The sequence below is a fragment of the Cupressus sempervirens genome, chromosome 8, assembly GCF_028749045.1.
Source record: "Cupressus sempervirens isolate cs-2001-9-10 chromosome 8, ASM2874904v1, whole genome shotgun sequence".
NCBI lineage: Eukaryota > Viridiplantae > Streptophyta > Pinopsida > Cupressales > Cupressaceae > Cupressus > Cupressus sempervirens.
Genome location: NC_143125.1, coordinates 144,368,039 through 144,386,169, shown reverse-complemented (window position 1 = coordinate 144,386,169; position 18,131 = coordinate 144,368,039). Strand labels below are relative to the sequence as shown.

At 36.5% G+C, this 18,131-nt stretch overlaps 1 protein-coding gene and 1 pseudogene across 2 annotated transcripts in view; both read left to right on the top strand.

The window, feature by feature from the left end:
- Positions 1-18,131, top strand: part of LOC149541961 (transferases, transferring acyl groups) — a 185,652-nt gene that overhangs the window by 80,116 nt on the left and 87,405 nt on the right. The gene's annotated exons all lie outside the window — the stretch shown is intronic.
- Positions 118-16,969, top strand: LOC149541962 (sphingoid long-chain bases kinase 1-like; annotated as a pseudogene).

Sequence of the window (18,131 nt, the reverse complement as noted above, 5' to 3'; positions counted from 1 at the left end):
TTGTGTAGTTGCTGACGCCTTTGATCTGCAGTTTTGGGATTTTTCACATCTCAGGATATATGATGACTGGTCCATACTGATGGAACTCTAATTTTTAGAGTCTCTATTTAAGAAATGATGGTGGAGAAGATTGTTTATTGATTATGATATATACGTTTCAATAATATACAAAACAAAGATGGGAACCTTCAGCACCTAAGAAGGGATAAAAAAAACATGTATTGGATAGCCAACCTGCACCATATTAAGATACATCAGAGATGTCATATGATAGTAAAGTGCGGCAGTATCATAAATATCAATAAACAAATGACAGGTTCTCAATGATTTGATTAACAGAGATGATCCGAAAGAAGCAATGACTGTCCCAATTGGAATTATTCCTGCAGGCTCTGATAACTCCCTCGTTTCGACAATGATGGGGGTTAGGGATCCTATCTCTGCTGCATTAGCTATTGTAAAGGGCAGTATAACAGTGACAGATGTTTTTGCAGTTGAGTGGGTCCAAACTGGTGACATTCACGCAGGTCTTGCAGTTGCATATTATGGTTTCGTGAGTGATGTTCTAGAGCTTTCAGAAAAGTACCTAAAGCATTTTGGTACTTTGTAGCTAGTGCTCTTAAATTCTTTTGCTTGCCAAAGTACAACTATGAACTTGAATATCTCCCTGTACCAGAACCAACAACAAGCAATGGTACTGCTGGTGGAAATCTGGGTTGGCAATTGATGTATCAGAGAATCGATCTGATATGTTTGGAAGAAAATCAAATATTGAAAGATTGCCAAGAGCCTCAAATTTATCAAGTATAGATTCAATTTTGATGACATCAAGCCGAATATCTGTAGATCTTGATGAAATAACAGTGCAAGGATCTGCAATTCCTACTAGACCCCGAAGACTGAAGTCCCGAACAGATAAAGGATGGACAGGACAAAGCACAACAAATGATTCTTCAAGATGTTCATGGGAAATCCAGTAACTCTTGATCGGGAAGACATCTCTTCTACAGTGTCTGACCCTGGACCAATATGGGATGCGGAAGCTCAATGGGATACAGGCCCGAAGTGGGACGCAAAGCGAAAATGGGACATTAAGAATAATTTTGATGTGAAAGGGTCTATAGATGAGATGCTGACAGGGTCAAATCGTGAGGTGCCAAAGAGGAAGAGAAGTGGATTGTTAGACAAGGTGTTTTTTTTTTTTTGGTGTGTTGATATGTAACCATCGGTTCAAGACAGGGCAGAACATGATGATAATACTTTAGATTTATTGTTGGTTCGTGGTGTGGGTAGATTGAAACTTCTGCGATTTTTTATACTAATGCAGTTTAGATGTCATCTCTCATTTCCATATGTTGAGTATGCCAAGGTGAAGTCTGTGAAGCTTAGACCAGGTGCAGGACAAAAATGTTGTCAATCATCAGAGTCATAAATAATCTGGAAGACATTCGGCGGAAGGAATAACATGTATGTCCTGTAGAAGTTGAAATAGCGTGTCAACCATACGATAAAACGCCAGAGATTTTACGGCTAATGCACAGGCATATACAGTTTGCAATAAATTTATATTATCAAACGAAGACAACAACTGAGAATTAGTCAAATACGGGAGCAATTGGTTTAGAATATTTCATCTACCAATTACCATGTCGTGGATTCCGTGTAAGGAAGAAGTGATGCGCGAGTTTAATCAAAACCTGAATGTGTCGGGGGAAATGTTATTATAAATTTAAAACTATATTGATTTATGTAAAATTAAGGCCTTCCGACTATGTTTAGAGGGGAGTTATGATGTAATTATTTAAGAAGAAAAGTTATCTAGTTTTAAAGGAAAATTATTTATTTTTAGAGAGAAATGACTCTTCATTGTAGAAAAGTCATAACTTTAAATGAGGAAAGATATAAATATGTGAAAAGTTGGAGAAGGGAAAGACATTGAAAAAGACATATCCGAACATTCAGACATTCAATAGAAAAGAAGTATTTTATATTTACTGTATGGAGAGATAAGGGCAATAATATGATTTTATAATAAAATTCCATTATTTTATTATTATAAAATTATTTTATTTTAATAATAAAATAAAATGTCTTTTGTTTACCTTTAATGGCGTGGAGATTTAAACTGCAGGCGAATCGTCCTTCATAATTATATTTTAAAATTCTACATATGATTTTGTTATCAGATAAGTAGACATGGTCAATTAAGCATTTTAAATTTGACCATCACAGGTGTTGTGAAATATTTAATTGTTTCCACAGCTGTGTCTAGTTTGTCTCAGTAGAGTTAAAATTCAATTTGGACTAATTTAAGATTGCATCATAATTGGTCTGTCGCATCTAGATTATCAAAATTATTGGCAGTACAAATGCATTGAACATTATGAAGTTGTATGTAAAAATTCTTCGAAGTTGACTCTATCGCCCGGATAAGCGAAGGCACTGGTCTTTTATTTGAAGTCAGAAAATCTATAATATTCCTCCTCCAAGCATCAAATTCATTATTTACAAAATTTATACAAAACATTCAATCATCAATTATTCAGCATCCAGTTTCAGTTTCATTCTGATCAAGTTCAAGGACCTTGCCAGCCGAGGAACTCGTAAAGTTTAAATTCGCTATAGAAAACCCTTGAACTGGTTAGTCAATGTTCAAGGTGAAGGTTTACCCGCCTGGGTGTAGTGGAGCCCGAAGTGCAAGGGAATCTAAGTGATTTCCGTTCGTTGGCCAAAACTGATTGAGAAGTCCTATCGGAGAAGTGGCAGGCTCTTGGATTTCCAATCTGCGGTTTTGGGAACCAACACATACCATACCTCTTTTTGCTCTTGTACTTTCCATATCCACGGGTGATCAAGGTGTGCTGATGTTTATATATGATTACATTTTCACATTTAATTTGCTGCTACATATTTTTTCGTACAAGATATTATTTCAAACACCATATTGCATACATATTTGCTGAGAACAATAATTGTGCGGTCTTTGACACCTGGTATGACATATCCTTGCACAACTCATCACTCATAATCATCTTTTGTTCGCTGTTGCATAAATCTTTGTTGTTCTCTATCTGCCCTGTCCATTGCCCCTGCTACTGATACACATATACTCCATAAGGTTGACATCAAATAAAGGACCTCTTGAATGAAATAGACTCAACAATTGTGATCAGCAGGTCAGCATGTCTTCATGTTGTCATAGGCAGCCCACCCTTTCATGTAACAGATTGCAAATTGAATGAAATATATGTACTGGTCCATAATGAAAATGTGTACAATTGGAAACACAAAATTAGGCTCCATCACCTATCACATGGTTGATTTGTTGCATGGTGTAATGTCTCCTTCTCATTTGGCTATTACATTATTCATCACAAGAGAAAAACAATGTGGTATCGTGTGTTGTCAATGCTTGAATTGTGAGGAGTCCTCAGTTAAGGCGATTGGGATGTCTTTCGTTTGGCATTGTTTCTTTTTATATCTTGTCTACCCTCGTTTTTTGGTTGGATGGTCGATGACTTGGCATCGTGACCTTGCCGTGAGCTGCCAGTTGTCTGTTTGCATTATGAAGAGTCAACATTGATGTTTGGTATTTATCATCAACATTTGAGATGCCATTTTGTTTTTGGTGAGGGCTTCTTCAACGGCTCTGTAACTATTGTCTTTTGAACTTTTGCAAGGGGCTTTTGAGTTTCCGTGAGATTGTTTCGGTACCAGCTTTATGATGACAAAAAAAAACTCCCTTACAACAATGTTGGTTGTCGGAGTCTAGCAAAGAAACCGTATTTCTGTGCATGATAATTGTATTCATTCCTTTTCTGCTGAGTTGTAGGGGGATGTATGTGAAGAGAAGTCGATTATGGAGAATCTCCAACCAGAGACCACAAGTAGATATAAGGGATTGAAGAGATTACAACATGGCCACAACTAGTAGTGGGAGCATCGAACGGTATCCGCGAAAAGAATAAAACATGAAAGTGAAAATCGTAAAGCAACAAGCAAAGAAACAAAGCATGAAGGAAGAAGAGCCTAGGTACTTCCCACAGGCGAGAAGTAGTCAAGCATTGAGGGATATGGTCTGAAGCGAGGTCGTGCCCTGGACATCTTGGTCGTGGTATCCTAGAAGTGATGTATGAAGCACTCTTTCTCAAGCATAACAAGGGAGCTAAGCCCCTTTTTAACTTGGGGTTGCATGGTAGATCTCAAGTTGAAACAAGGTCCAAAGAACTTAACCCCCAAGTATAGGAGGAAGTGGTCTCAATCTCAGGACCTTGAAAATAGAAGTAAAGATGAAAGGTCTTTAAATAATTGAAGACCATCACCCGGGTCTTACCTAGGTTCACAACTATTTTTCTCACATCACAAGAAGCTAAGCTATCAAGGATCCGATGGAGCCCGTGGTGGAAGAAGCCAAAAGAACCACGTCATTGACGAAAAGCAAGATGGATATCAGAACCTGGTGTAGTTGACAATCACCCCCAGGAAGTGAGAAGTCCTTAATGAAGGCCTTGAGCTAATCAATGTAAATATCAAAGAGACTGGGGGAGAGAGGGCAACCTTTCTTCACTCCTATGGTTCTCTGAATAGGATCCAAGAATCCTTGCCGAGTCCTAAATCTACCAACCACGCTCTCATACAGTCTCATGATAGCAGTCACTAGAGTCTCTGAGATCCCAATTTCCCTAAGGCACTGGAAGAGAGTTGTTCAAGGAATAGGGTTGAAAGCTTTGCGAAAGTCAACAAAGCAACAATAAACCTTTGTCGAGCAATCTCGAGCCTCTCTATGATGGTTTGTAGAGTTAGAATATGGTTCGTGGTTTGGAAATCTGTACGGAAACCAAATTGCCCCCTAGCCCAACAGTATCGATAGTCAAGCTCCCTGGATAAAATAGTTTTCAACACAGTGCTATAGGGATTGGCAAAAGTATGCCCGATCTTGATAATCTTGTAGTTATCAAGGTCAGAAATTGACTCGGTCTTGTGAATTGGATGGATGATTTATCGCGACTAGGAGTTAGGGAACCTAGTACAGACAACTCTGTTAAAGAATACTATTAGAAAGGAGCCCAAAACAATGAAGCCAAACTTGAAGAGCTCAACTCAAAACCCTTCCTTGTCTGCAACCCTCTATTGTACATGTATGGAAAGGCCCCACCAAGGTTAGACAAGGTGAAGAGGTGACAACTAGGCGTGCGGTGAGGGGGGGGATGAGGTGAAGTAGGAGCTGGTTGGGGATCTCATAAAGAGTGGAGGTGTGAGAGACTAGAGCACTGTGATCAAGGGTGGAGGGAAGAGGATGATGGCGAGGGAAAAGGGTACGCCAGAAGAGCTGTGGAGACTGCAGAAGTGAAGCAGAGAGATCTACATTGCATCGAGACAAAGCTTTGCTTCGTATGGCGAAGAAGGCAACGATAGTTGAGCTTAAACTAAGTGAGCCTAGGGGAAGAAGAAGATAAGGCAAAGTGAAGTGAGTGGTGTAAGGACTTGCAACCCTCATCAAACCACTGATTCAAGGGCCAATAACTCTTGCGCTTAGGACTCTCACATTGTGGAGGCAATATCATCATAGACAATAAATGAGTCCTGAGGGGGGAGTCGTCTGAGGTGGTGGAGGAAGAGGTCATGATCGCTCTTGGCATAGCAAAAGGAAGTACGGGTGAGTTGGGTGGGGCGGGTGGTTGCCACAAGGGGAGGAGTGGTATGGATCGAGAAAGAGGTGGAAGGGGTAGATTGGTGAAGGGAGGGAGAGGGGGTGGAAACCCTAACAGAAGGCATAAGAAAGAGCATAGTTGACCATGCTCGCACCATTGCAGTAAGGCTAGCAGGTGAATTGATCCAATCCAAGGAAGCAAGGGAGGTCCTTTAGGATCACCAAGTCCGAGGACTCACACAATTGTAGAAGGTGGTGTACATATCTTAAGGGGGCCTTGACAATCCGTTGAGAATCTATGCAAGCCCATAGTGTCAGAACTCAACTTCATAGAACAAACAAAGTTTGACCTACGATCATGGAGGGGGTTCTGAAGGTCCTTGGTTTGTGCATTAAATCCTTTGGAACAATGATGTCTCCCATCGTAGAAAACCTGGTGATGTGCTCATGAAGGTCCTTGAAAGGGTCACCACTCTTAGTGCTCTGAACAATGTAGTACAAGGAAGCTAGTAGAAATTAACATACCACGATAAAGATATCCCTGCAATGAGACGTTGACAGACTGATGTGGATCCACATGAATCTGGCCAAGTTGTTGGTGTGGGCTATAGTTCTGCTGAAAAGATGGTCTTTGACCAAGCAAGCAAGATGACCAAAACTAGGAACCCTGCAAGAAAATATGACTTCTATAAGCAGACCACTTATAACCAAAAACACCAAGAAGAGGATGAGTAGGGATCTCGTGAGTCTCTATAACAAGAAGAATTTCGATAGAATCAAGAGCATCCTCAAAAATACCAAGCAAGGACCATGAGGAATCGTTGTCATTCCAACAATAGACAAGCAAGGAACTACTCTGAGGCTCCACACTACTAGATTGCTGCTAGAACTATCATTTTGTCTTAGTGGCCAACATCAATTCCCAACCAGGCGGAGAATCCCAAATAACCTTGAGGTTCGTGATAACAACCCACTTCCTGTCACATTTAGCATCTGTCACAAGGCCTTGTGCCTTTTTTAACTCAACAACTTGTGATTTTGAGAGCTTCCAACAAGATATATCTTCGAAGGAAGAGGGAAGAGCTTCCTTCTTGCTTTGTGCACACAAAGTCTATCTGAGAGATTGTGGAATCGATGGAATAGGGTGGAGTCATAGCCAATCCAAGCCCCCTATATCGTGGAGCTCAAGACGGTCCCTAAGAAAAGCATACACCATATCCAGTGAGTCATTGGTGGCAGTGGCAATGACAATGATGGATGAACCTTTAGGTTGTACTCTCTCGTTCTCCTTGTTCAAAGCCTCCAAAAGTTTAGATTGAATAATGGCTTTCGCCCTTGTAAGAGGAGAGGAAGGAAGAGGGTCATTCCCATTGTGAATTGTTGCCCAGGACTTCAATTGGGACTCAATTTTGGATCTTAAAGACGTTTGCTTGATGTCTAATTCTTGTTGCATTTCTTTCAGCTATTTGATTTCAGAAACTTGTTGAACCTGTGAACCGAGTTGTTATTTGCAGCCTGTGGATTTTGCGATAGCAGAAGAGACGGAGGTTGAGATCTATATGATACTCATTTTTAGTTCGGTATTTTTAGATTGGATAGCATGTATTTTGTTCTTGAGCATTATATTATCTGTTTCTAGTTTATTCTTTTTGTCGAGTAACTCTTGTAGTAGTGATGTGTTTGAAACATAGTTCCCAAACTCAGACTTGACTTGGACTCAACAAGGCCAACTCGACTTGTGACTAGGCCACGACTTGACAAAATGAAAAAACCCTTGAAGTTTAGGGATTTTAATGATTTAAAACTTATTGCATGCACCCTTTATTAAATATAACTTAGAAAACACTGTAATATACATAAAATCCATCACATACAAGGAACGTATATGTTAAATCCATCACATACGTAAAATCTAAATTCTAGTTGAAGTAAATAGAAAACATAGGATCATATGATATATATATATATATATATATATATATATATATATATATATATATGTTGATGTTTTGTAGCTTTACTTGGATAAATCACATCAAGATATGAATATATGTATATGTATATATATAGTATATACATTAGGAGACATTATGTATAATTAGAGTTTAATTAGGGTAATGAACAAACATGTCCCATGGAGGAACATGTCTATTCTCTCACTCTCTTATAAATATAAGGAGAGACTGCAATTGGAAAACACACACCTTAACACGCAATGCCATTACACTTGTAGCGATCCTGAAAAATAACATGGTATTAGAGCAGGTTACAATCTTTGAAAAAGAAAAAGAGTTCTCATTCAATATGTCTAATAACTCTGATTGAAACCAATATGAATGATATTGTGGATATGATTGATACTCCTTAGGTTGATAAATTGTTTCTAATATGAATAAATGACTCATAGGTGTAACCCAGATATAATCATAGACTAGGAAAATAAAAGTAAGGAGATATACTCCGTGAGAATGAATACTCTACCCATTCGAATCAACACTTTACCATATCGAACATCATGAATTAGTGAATAATTCATCCTTATTTTATGGGTTATTCCGGATGAAATGTGTTGGTTCCCAAAACTGCAGATTGGAATCCTGCGAGTCTTGCCAACTTGATGTTGGGATATCCAACCGGTTATGGCCAACTTGACGGAACTGAACAATGTGGTCTAAGTTCCTTGCGCTTCTGGCTCTGCAAAACCAAGGCGGGTGTACCTAATCCTGGACAAAACACTTAGATCCAAGATGATTATAACAAATTGATTAGAATGCGAATATAATGAAAGCTTTCAAAATGACAAGAATTATAGAAAGCTTTTAACTTGCAAATTATAACTGAGAACAAAAGTAAATGATTGTATAAATTAGATAGTGTATTAAATAAAGAATAATTATAGACTAATGCAACAAATAAATATATTAATTCCTCAAAGGAAAGAAATGAAATTATTGCCAGCATATGGATTATTAATCAAGAGTAACATAGAGATCAGTGCCGAAGGGCAATAGAGTCAATACTATAAGTTTAAAACATACAACTTTATAGAATTCTACGCACAAATTATAAATAATTTAGTAATCAAGATGCGACAAATTAAATATATGGACACAATTTTAAAATAGTCTAGAATGTATTTTAACTCCTATGGTTCGGAGACAAACCAGACATAGATTTGGAAACAATCAAACATTCCTCAATATCTATGATGTTTGATTTTAAAATGCTATAATTGATCCTGTACACTTATCTATCATATAAAATTATTTATAAAATTAAAATAATAATTATAAAGGACGAAATTATGTAATATTTTAACTCTAAAGCTTCATGCAAATAAAATAAAATAAATGTTTCTTACAGGTCATGCCGGAATTAAAAGTGTACTGCAGACACTCCTTATGGATGATCCATCCAATACAGTTTGACTCGAGGATTGCATAAGAATGTATTCAATAATCCACAATCCACGGGCTTAGTTCGAAAATTTATTCATTTGCCAATGAAAGAATATAATACATCAAATGCGCATTATAGTATGAATATGTAAGTTGTTTGGAAATTTTATCTATCTTCTTGTTTGATTTTACATATCATATTTATAACCGATGAGGAGACACTTTCAACCATCGCGCCCTTTTGTAACAAGTAGCCGAATATTGTGAACCTTTAATGTAACTTGTAATATAATTTAACTTGAGGGAGATGAAACCATTTATTTGAGCATATAAACATGGGCTTTTGGTATGCATTTCAAGCATAATTCCATACTTTGCCATGGTCGATTTGTTTATATTCGTCATGGGTGCATATCTCCATAGACTCGTTACATCCTGGTGAGAATCTTCCGCTCTTAAACAATTCATTCCTACTTTTGTGCAATGTCTGGAGTAATTCAGAAACATGAAAGCTTCTAATCCATCAATCTTTACTTCCGCTAGAACAACTTTCTCGGATTAGACGTGAAATCTAAATTTGGAAGGGTTCCGTAAGTTGCACTTCTGGATGCTCATGCTTGCGTTGTTGGGCATGGTGGTCAACCATCTAAATAATGCTTGAGCCACTCCTCTCTGATGCATTACAGATCTGTATAAAACACAAACCATCATCAGGTGAAATTTAAAAATGATTGATAATAAACACTATAATTCCACCACTTCATGGTATTGAATATTGAAAGGGTCTGATGGCATCTCAGTTTTGTGCCATTAATTCTAAATTTTTGGTTTTGTATCCACTGAGCCTCTGCATCCATCGGTTTTTCCTTGCTAACACATTCTTCTCCAGGACGACTTGGACTCTATGTCTCCAAGCCTTATCAAGAATATATGTTACCACAAATTTCATAGTTGAAGACTCATACATATTACAGTATATCCTTTCCAGATTATCAGGTGCTGGTAACAAAGGTTGTAGTTGCAGACTTAATATTCACTGCCATTGAATTATAATTTGCACTCAGGCTCGACATTAGTTAGTATGATGACTGTCAGATCATGATGCGATTCTCGTTCTCAATGCCATTTCTGATACACCTATTTTCCCTCATTCATGCTCCAACATCTGTCAATACCGTCTAATTATTCTGAGGATAAGTAGGTGAAGCGTGATGTCCTGATCTGAAATTTTGACCAAAGTCCATAATGACTAAATGCGGAAAATGTCTGGCAATATCATTGCAGTGAGCTTAATATGAGATAAATCTGCCGCTAACAATTATGACTGCATTGCTCCACCAGTTGTGTGTCAGATATTTGTTTGTGATTTACTAGAAATATCCTGTAGGTAGCTGACAAGTGTGTTGCTATATAACTGTCAGCTATGGATGTTAAGAAAATACTGATGCCATTGCTACTTAATTCTTCTGAATTAGAAGTCTCTGGTTGTAGAAACTGAACTGTTATTGACAACACAAAGATTCCCATTATGCAGAGCAAAAAGTTTGTTTACCAAACTGGTCAAAGGTGCTTGAACAACTGTCCACATGTGCAACAATATGGTGGATTTACTGGATCAGGGCTATCTAAGGCCTGAGAATTCATATGTTCTCGATCAGCAGCAATGTCAATTTCAGAATTTCGTTGCCCAAGCTTATTAAACTCACTGAAGCTTCCTTATATTGAAAGTATATCAGCCTGTAGAGAATTGATGTGTCTCTGAATCTTTGTGATGAATAGAATGTTCTGCCCAACATCATACTACTTGTAAAGAATCTTCACATGTTGATACATTAGATTTCTTAGAATCATTGTGGTGGACATAGTAATCTTGCTTTGCAATACTACCTCTGAAATCCCCAAATCTCTTCCTTGTCAGCACAATCCTCATGTGAAGTAGGAAAGAGACTCATTTTCACTAATTTTCAATCCTTATTCCATAAATGGAGACCTGATTTTTACCAAAAAATAGGGCTCCACCAAAATGAATGCAAGGGAAATGGAAAGTATTTGAGAATAGTGTCTAAATTAAAAGTGAATGTGAATCCCCCGTGCCATCACACGACATCAAAGAATATTCTTTGAAAGCCTGGCATGTTGCGATCTAAAGATTTGAGGAAAAATGAAAATTGAAAGTTTATATTCTACTTTTGAATTATTGGACACATCTAAAAGATTGATCCTACAACAATTGCCAACATTCTTTCTATCTACAACAATGAATAAAGCCAGAGGAAAACCTATGCTTTCGAGACATGGATGAAGATAAATTTATATGTTATATTTGGGCTCAACCATGGGTAAGGGCGAAATTTGATTCGAGGTTCCTTGTGGCTAAACTTTGAGTAGATAAATGGGGATGGAGATTGAAGTATTTATCCCTTAGTATTGAGGAGTGAATCGTTGGAAACTAACATATCAAAGAATATAGTTATTACTTCATTTTTATAGGAAGACATTTATAACAGTTATGTTCATGTGAATGAGATTAATGGTTACAAACAGTTAAACAAAATTTCATAATTAAGATTTAACAAAATTTCATAATTAAGATTTGGAAACACCATCAATGAATTTACTATGGAAATTTAAATTTACATACCATGGTATTCTAAACCAAAATCAATCTAGGGATGCTTCTACAAACACCCATGTTAGTCCCTAAATACCACTTAGGATCAAATGACGATTACCATCCAATACCACTATATCAAAATCAAATAACGATTACCATTAAATACCGCTTATATCAATATCAAATGACGATTACTATCAAATACCACTATGTCAATTAGGGCATCACATATCGCTGTATCAATTAGGGCATCAATTATCGTTGGATCAATTTAGGGCTTCAGATACCACTGTATCATTTAGGGCTTCAGATACTGTTGTATCATTTAGGGCTTCAGATACTGCTGTATCATTTAGGGCTTCAGATACCAATGTATCATTTAGGGCATCAATTACCATTGGATCATTTAGGGCATCATATACCATTGTATCATTTAGGGTGTCAGATACCACTGTATCACTTAGGGCATCAGATACCACTGTATCATTTAGGGCTTCAGATACTATTGTATCATTTCTTTTCTTCCCATTGCTAACTGTGGCAATAACATAAGATTAGAAGATATGCTCATATTCATTATTCATATAAATGAAAGATTGAAATAACAATCCTATAGATATATTCCATATTCAATTGGAAGATCATCCGATCTATTGGTCACCAATTACATTGACGAGAAAGGTTGCTTACATCAAATGAAATAATTGAATTCAACGATATAAATTAATCCATCATACCTTCTACTTGTATAAATATCATAAAAGTAAAAATACCTGTCACCAATAGATGTTTGAATGCTTAACTTATCATTATCAGATGCACGTCCTAACATCTCGTGGAGAGGGGAAACATTGTTAGGGGCTTAACCACCCAACCTCGGACCAAAACTTATCCCCACACTTTCTTTAACTTAGAAAGGCCCTTCCTACCCGGAATAGATATGGAACACCTTGTCAGCCATTGAGCATCCTGGTATCTAATCACACCATTCAACTTGACAACAAGAGAAAACAATAAACATGATCATGAATGAGCTATTAAATGATTCTTTTTAAAAATGATAAACATTGTTATGTCACATTTGATTCTGTTTCATGTTATTACAGATTCATTTCTTTCACCTCTTCACCCTTTTCCTTGGCTATACAGTTGGGTGAGTCTCAGGTGTTTGGATCTAAGAGCAACCAACTCTTTCATGAATAATATATGTTCCAACTTATCACAATCTGTGATTTGAAGAATGTGTTCTTTAAGACTTGCAAGAAATATCATTTGAATTCTAATCTCCAATGGCATAATAAATCATGATTTCATAATAGGGTTACTTGGCATTTATTTACCATAAACAACTCTAATTTAGAGAAGGTCTAACCTATGATATCAAGCAAGATATTTTGCATCATGATATAAGCTGTAGCTTACTGCTATGTAATTCGGATTCGCTGCAACAAATGAATAAGAAAATCATATTGTAATGTTTGGATTTTAGATCTCCACATAACCTGGAATGATTTGAAAAGGAAAGGGGTCTTGTTAGATGCTCAACAACCTGCCTCACTTTCGACTGTGAAGATCTTGAACGTTAATCCTAGTATGAAAATAGCTCACGATTTCGACAGAATAACACTATAAGGAAATCATGGAAAGGAACAATGCAATGATTACAGTTGATAACAACAGAGTTATCAGTGCTATGAAATATGTGGTCCATAATGTGGAAGAAGATGGGTGATGAGTACAGAAGTCGGATGTTATATCAAGGAAGTCGGTGCTTGGAAAATAATAATAATAATGTGTCTCCCCACCTCTCTCTCAATTTCTTAAAAACAAAAGGTAATGTGTCTCCTTGGCTTCCAAGAAGCCGTAACATAAAAGGAATATCTTAGCCCTTGGATGCCAAATAAATGTGCCAAGTGTTCAATCAATTTCAAAGAAGATAAAAAATAAAAAGAATGGAAGAAGATTTGAAGGTTAAAAATAAAAAATATTATGGTTATATTTATCTATGTACATGTAGATATATTTGTAAGGTGGCATCATTATATTATAAAGAAAATAATATTATGGTGTCACTTTATATTTATGTGTATGTACATAGGTATATATTGTTGTCGGTGAACATATATTAAAATAATATGGTGAAAGATCATTCAAAATGCTTTGAGGTATGTATTATATTTTAATTAAATTATTTTTTTAATAGCTCATGCAGTTCCATCAATTGTATCCTGATGTTCAAGTCGCTAGGTCGTCAACCATAGCGATTCACGATTCATACCAATTTGCCCAGTGATGGTGATGCTCCTATGTCCAATTCTTTTCTGACAATGCTTCCATTCCTTCAGTGTGCTCCCTACAAGGAAATTCTCCGCAGTTAAATCTTATTACCATAACAAGTTATTAATCATAAATAATCATAATAGCTAACTGCCTTTTCAATTCCATGAGTTCATGATAAATAGTCAACTAGCATGTTATCTTCATATGAAATTTAAACGACTAACCATCTTACCATTTCACAAGATTATAACAAATTTAACAGTCAACTAACTTCATGTGAACCTCAACGGCTATATGAACATTTTAGATTAGGTCAAAAATTGGGACGTAACAAGATCCCTGTGAATTCAGAGGGTTCCATTCTATAATAATCTTATGTTAGAATTATATTCATCCCATGACGACTTAGTGCTTAATAATGTGAAGATTTTCATTTGATCTAATACATCAGTGTATACATTGGTGGATATTTATTGACAATTCTCTACTAATCGAGTGGTTTTCGTAGCTATATTTATTATGGGCTCGATTAATACAATGTTCATTGACTTAAGTATTTGCAATCATAACTGTTTACTCATTTCCGTGATATATCTATATAGTCTAAATAAGTATTAAGAAAATTGCTTGAAGGAAAGGTTTATCAATTTTTTCATGAGCCCAATGAAATTGGGGCATTACGGGGGCTGTTTATTATTTGTCCAACATTCGAGATGAACCTGGCCAAGTATGGGCCTTGTTGAGAAGTAGATTGGATAGCTTAAAAGCTTGACCTAACATCAACTAGCATTGATTGGTAGCAAAGAAAATATCTTAGTAGATAGGTGATATGGAGAAAGTTCATTGCATAGAACAAAGACAACCAAAGATCTATAATTTATATCATGGGAATTATCAAGGAGAGTAGAGTGAACTCAAAACATATATAACCCCGATCAAGCCCATTCATCCATTGCGTGGACTAGTTGCACAAGTATTGACAAGAATTGTTAAATAATAGAGACCACCGGTAAAAGGTGAAAGTAGCCACATAAAAAGGGCATCGCATCAAGCATGGTAAATCATTAAATCCCAATGCAATCAGCAATAACGCAAACGGTAGAAGGTTTATTCAACTAAGTGGATGGAGAGGAAGCATGGACTCCACGCCTTGGGTCAAGGAACAGGGAGATTGAGAATCAGAGGGAGCCTAACATTTCATTAGAGGCAACCTTGAAAGAGAGGGAGCAGATAGAGGAAATGATTCAGTCAACCTTCGACGATCTCCATCGTATTGATTCAGAGGGAGTAAACCATGTTGAGATGGATTCTCTAGTGATCAATAAATTGTAGCAGACAAGAGGATTGTGATTCACGAATATACATTGTGACTATGTGATTTTAATGGGCCTATCCCCTGTGTACATCATGAGGAAGTGACGACTTCCAAATGATGCCACTTTGATGAAGGGGTGCTTCCCTTAATACCATAAACACATAACATACACAAAGAAATAACAACAATTGGCAAGAACAAAATATGGGCTTCTTATTATTGTCGCAGATGCAAAATTACAAAATTTTGAAATACAATATGCAAACTCACATGGGTGCCTTCTTTACAACAATTTGTAACACAGAGTTGTGAACTATCACCCAGAGTTGTTCTAGACAATGTACAAGCATTTCTTAAATAGACATTTTTACATTACTTGAGAAGTTCCTAGACATCAAACCCTAACCCTTGAGACCGACTAACTCTAAAATTACATATAGAGTTAGCCTGATACACCTTTAACACTTATTTTGGAAATTTTGGTCGGTCAAGTTTGGAAGTCCATAACTTTTGAATTGTTTCTTTAATTGGCTATTCTAACCACTTTTCATAATTCTCATCTTTTGATCAACAGGGCTTGATTTGTGCAAGCTCTAGTCGACCCCATTTCAGAGCTCGTTTGTGGGTTCTAAGGTCTTCAACGGTGAGCCTAAAGTTTTTATACCAAAATTGCACACCAAAAATCCACAATAACTCCATAAATACTTATGATATGACATTGAGCATCAACCGATAGATTGATATATCCAAGATGAACATCCACCTCTGAAATTAGGACATCTCGAGCTCGTATGACTAACTTGCTAAGTAGAAATCTTGCAGAAATAACAACTTTGCACTGAGACAACCCTTATTCAAGAAATGAAAAGGAAATATTTTCGAGTAATGCAAGATTGCTCTTACACCCAGGATGCTCCATTAGAGACCCGGGGTAATTTGAGAAGTAACCTCATCACGTCTTAGGTGTTCAGAGGAAAACCAAGGCGTTTAACCTCCTCCTGTGCTAGCCATGATGAATCTTCTATTGGCCTCCCTTTCCATTTGACCAGGTACTCTTCATAAGTTTTGTTCTTTGTACTTTTGTCAACACGACTATCCAGTATCTCCTCAATCTCCTTTGTAGTCGAACTAGTTGTTGGAATACTCCATTGCGCTTCCGCAACTTCGTCTCCATCACCTCCTTCATAATACTCTGTCAGATTTGAAATGTTAAATACTAGTGAAGTATTCAATTCAATTGACAACTCCACTTTATAGGCATTTCTAGAATTATGCCTCTTCACTATCTTGCGTGGCTCAAACTTCTTCATTTTTAGATTATTATATGTACCCACTGGAAAATGCCCCTTTCTCAAATAAACCATGACTTCATCTTTGATATGAAATTCTTTATACCTCCTTTATACCATGTTTTAAGCTTTGGGAAATGAATTCAGAGAGTGCGTTCAGAAATTATCTACCTTTCCTTATTTTTGCCGTGAGGCTCCAGATTCAAAAGGGGCAGGTTTGAAATGGTTACATGGCATACTAATCGTTCCATGAATCCTCTTGACTGTACAGGAGCCTCCCAAGAAAGGATTCTGTATTAATAGCCTGCATTTGATAATAAGTATCTAATGTTATTGATATTTGTTGCAGGTGAAAGGATTACACATGGAGCACGTATTAGCAGCTGGAGTCGCACTATTCCTGTGAAGCCCTTTTACGATTAAATATGAAGCTCACACGAGAGGTGAAGCCCTTGCAGATCTGAATTGTGGAGTCACCAAGCGTATGATCAGAAAGCTATATAAAATGAAACTTTATGTCTTCAGAAATATATGAAGACTAACGATAATGCAGATTAGATGATTCCCGGAGCATAAATTTGTGTGTCCAGATTGAAGAGTTTAAAAATATATGCTTGTGCACCGAAAATCTTTGCTGTATCTTTCTATGGTGAGGAACGATATACATTGATGGCCTGAGAAAGAATGCGAGTTTTCCAGGACTCAATCTTTGAATCGGGTTTGCCTCTCTGTGTGTCAATGGCATCCACAGGGCCTTCAGTGCCCTTTGTGTGTTTTGGCAGATTGCTATTGGATGAAGGAAGTCATTTGACGAGTGAAGAATTGCACAGGAGAAGATGAAATAAACGACGCCCAAGAAATATAAAAGAAAATAGTCTAAAGTGCCGATTATGTTTGGGTTCAAATAAAATTATATATTGGTTAGTTTACCCAAATAAAATTAATTTGGTTAGTGTTTTGTTATGAAGGGATACGAAGAGAGACAATATTCATATTCATACTTTTAACTTTTTTTCCTTACCTATGCTTTGTGATATATTATATTTTTCCAATTGGCGGGGAAATGGACTTTTGAACTAAGCCTGTGGATTTGAGCTAGTGAGTGGATTTTGTGCGATCCGGATATGTTTGCAATAGATGGATCTTCTGTAAGGAATGTCTCTATTGTGATTTTATTTTCAGCATTATTATTTATTTTATATTTTGGAGTTTTAAATTATTATTAAGTTGTGTCCTTCGTAAATGTTTTTTATTTATTTTTTATAAATATTTTAATATTCAGATAAGTGGATTGGATCATTATTGCATTTTAAATTCGATAAACGTAAATATTGTGAAATATTTTATTGTTTCCGTATTTATGTCTAATTTGTCTCCACAAGAGTTAAAGTGCATTTTAGAGTTATTTAAAATTGCGTTTATATAATTGATCCATCGCATTTGAATTATTAAAATTGTTTATAGTTTAATATATCAAACTTTATAAAGTTGTACGTCTCAGCTTATAATGTTGACTCTGATTGCCCATTTAATTAGGCACTGGTCTTTTACTCCTGATTCATAATCCATATGTTGGCAATTGTTT